Source organism: Montipora capricornis, chromosome 2 (genome assembly GCF_036669925.1).
Source record: "Montipora capricornis isolate CH-2021 chromosome 2, ASM3666992v2, whole genome shotgun sequence".
In the NCBI taxonomy this organism is placed as follows: Eukaryota; Metazoa; Cnidaria; class Anthozoa; order Scleractinia; family Acroporidae; genus Montipora; species Montipora capricornis.
This window is the reverse complement of record NC_090884.1, coordinates 34,394,326-34,396,825: the sequence shown is the minus strand read 5'-3', so window position 1 is coordinate 34,396,825 and position 2,500 is coordinate 34,394,326. Positions and strand designations below refer to the sequence as shown.

Here is a 2,500-nt window from a genome sequence, read left to right as displayed (position 1 = left end):
CAAGGCTTTAGAAAATATTTTCAACACATGAATTCAAACCAAGATGTTAATCCATTAACCGGCCAAGCTCCACGAACGAATTTCCACTCAAACACTGTCACATGCAACCGAGACTCGTGTTGACCTTGAAATTTTCTGAGATATTTCCCTGGTAGCACCGTTAACTCAAAAGAGAATATCGCTGGCATAGAAACGCACTATGCAGTCAAAACATTAGTCAGCTTTGGACCCAATCAGCAGTTTGTATTTTGTACCTAGTCTGCATTTTAAACCCAATCTGCAATCTGGAACCTGCAGTCTGTAGTCTTCATTTTATACTGACAAGAGATTATAAAGGTAAGAGAAGTAATCCCTCATACTGGCCCTATTACCATCGTAATCCCTCTTAGGTTATTTTTAGATGATATCAATTTTCCCGCGGATAATGTTACCGCGCGCGTTACGTGGAAGTTTCATGGAGGAGGAAAAGTGCAACAAATTCTGTACGATGCCACTCTCCGTTTTCAAAATTGAGTTTCATGGCCTGATAAAATTCATTGTCTGCAAGATACAGGTTTCAAACATACATCCTTGGAATTGCTTAACTGCCTAGTTTGCAGTGATACCAATTTGAAGAATTTCCAATCTATCAAACCGAGTTAAATAATTTTGAGATATGCAGATATGTTCACCTTGGTTGCATTGCGTTACTTGTCCATTTTAATGCGCACTTTCTCATCGTCTACAAAATTCTGTCGCTTACAAAACTCGTCCTTGTCAAGATACAGTTTGCAATCATATATCATGGAAATTGGTTAACTGTACAATTCACTCCGATACCAATTTTACGATTGTCTAGTGTAGGAAACCGAAGTCCGCTAAGAAAATCGAGAACGGGTTGACCAAGTGAGGAATATGTTACTTGGTGACTGTAGTCCGCGATATTTCATTGTGTACTGTCGCCTATAAAACTCGTTACTTTCAAGATACAAGATGCAAAGATATATCATTCAAATCGCTTAACTGTGTTGTTTACAGTGACACCAATTTCAACACTGTCCAATGTACGAAACCGAGTTTAATAATTTTGAAAGATGCAGGTATACTTAACATGCGTGCTTTGCAAATTGACTTCCATGCGATACCACTTGTTCATACATTTTTATCGCACTGTCTGTTCAAGTTTTCCTTTCATGTCTGATATCTGTCTAATTTATGAATATCTAAGAATTAAGTCGTCATATTTTAATCCCGCGAAGAAAATCAAGAACGCGTTAACCAAGTCAGCGATGTATTACTTGTTGACTGTAGTCTGCGAATTGCCAATGTTTACAAAATTCTGTCGCTTATAAAACTCGATCCTTTCAAGATACAGGTTTCAAACATCTATAACTGAAATCGCTTAATTGTCTAGTTTTCAATGATACCACACTCAAGGTTGTGCCATATATGAAACCGTGTTAAATCTCTTTTTAAGGAGACAGCTATATTTAACATACGTGCTTTGGAAATTCACTTGAATCCAAAAAAATTCAAAAATTTTTATCGGACCCTTGATTCAAGTTTTCCTTTCATGTTTGGTACTGGTGTAGAGCTCTATCTGCCTACTCTATCACCGTATCAGAATTAAGTCAGCATCTTTTAATCCCGCAACGGAAACCGAGGATACGTTTATTAAAGTCAGAGAGATCGTACTTATCGACTATAGTCTTCCATTGGTCATTATGTACAAAATCCTGTCGGTTACATAACTCGTTCCCCCAAGATACAGGTTTCAAAACATAAGTCATTGTAATCGGTTAACTCTGTAGTCAACAAGTCACGTTCGTCCACAAAATGTATATATAAGATTGTCTCCCAACATCCTCCGCCATTTTTATTTGATGGTAAATCGCGAACGACGCGAATCATTGCGTGGGAATTCGCTCAGCTGTCAACACCGGTAAAAATGAGGACATGTGATTGGCTATCAGTTAACCCTCGTGGGAATACCTGATCTCGCAGGAGATCTAAAAATAACTTAAGAGGGATAACGATGGGAATAGGGCCAGTATGAGGGATTACTTCTCTTACCTTCATAATCTCTTGGTTATCTTATTTCAAAGATCAAAGAAATAACGACGTCTCCTCCTCTAACACCAGGTAAATGCTCAAACCATTTTTCATGACACCTTTGATTACAACACGTAATCTTTAAACGTAGTACTACTTAACGTCTGGCATTTTTTCACTGTTTTGGATCAGTCGCTCTCTAAAATGCACATCCCAATTTCTTTTTGTTTAAGTTGTAGCGGCATCGCTTGAATTACGACGCAAAACGCCATTCGCATACAAATAAGTGGCTGGGTATATTCTGCAGTTTAGCTTTTCCCCCTTTCTACAAAGGTGAAATGGTGTGACAAGCATGAATGGACCTTGAATGATTGCTTCGAACATTTCACCTTAGTGCGCATATTTCCTCTTCGGTTTAGCCAGCGATATGTCAGTTCCTGCTCAGGAACAGCTTCGCAAACACGATCAC

At 38.5% G+C, this 2,500-nt stretch overlaps 1 protein-coding gene and 1 pseudogene across 1 annotated transcript in view; one reads left to right on the top strand and one right to left on the bottom strand.

Moving 5' to 3' along the window:
• The window catches only part of LOC138037199 (uncharacterized), a 7,881-nt pseudogene that overhangs the window by 1,930 nt on the left and 3,451 nt on the right, over positions 1-2,500 (bottom strand).
• The window catches only part of LOC138019490 (sodium/potassium/calcium exchanger 4-like), a 17,968-nt gene continuing 15,781 nt past the window's right edge, over positions 314-2,500 (top strand). The window contains exon 1 of the mRNA XM_068866302.1: positions 314-2,121. The gene's annotated coding sequence lies outside the window, so the exon portion shown is untranslated. The remainder of the gene's footprint in view (positions 2,122-2,500) is intronic.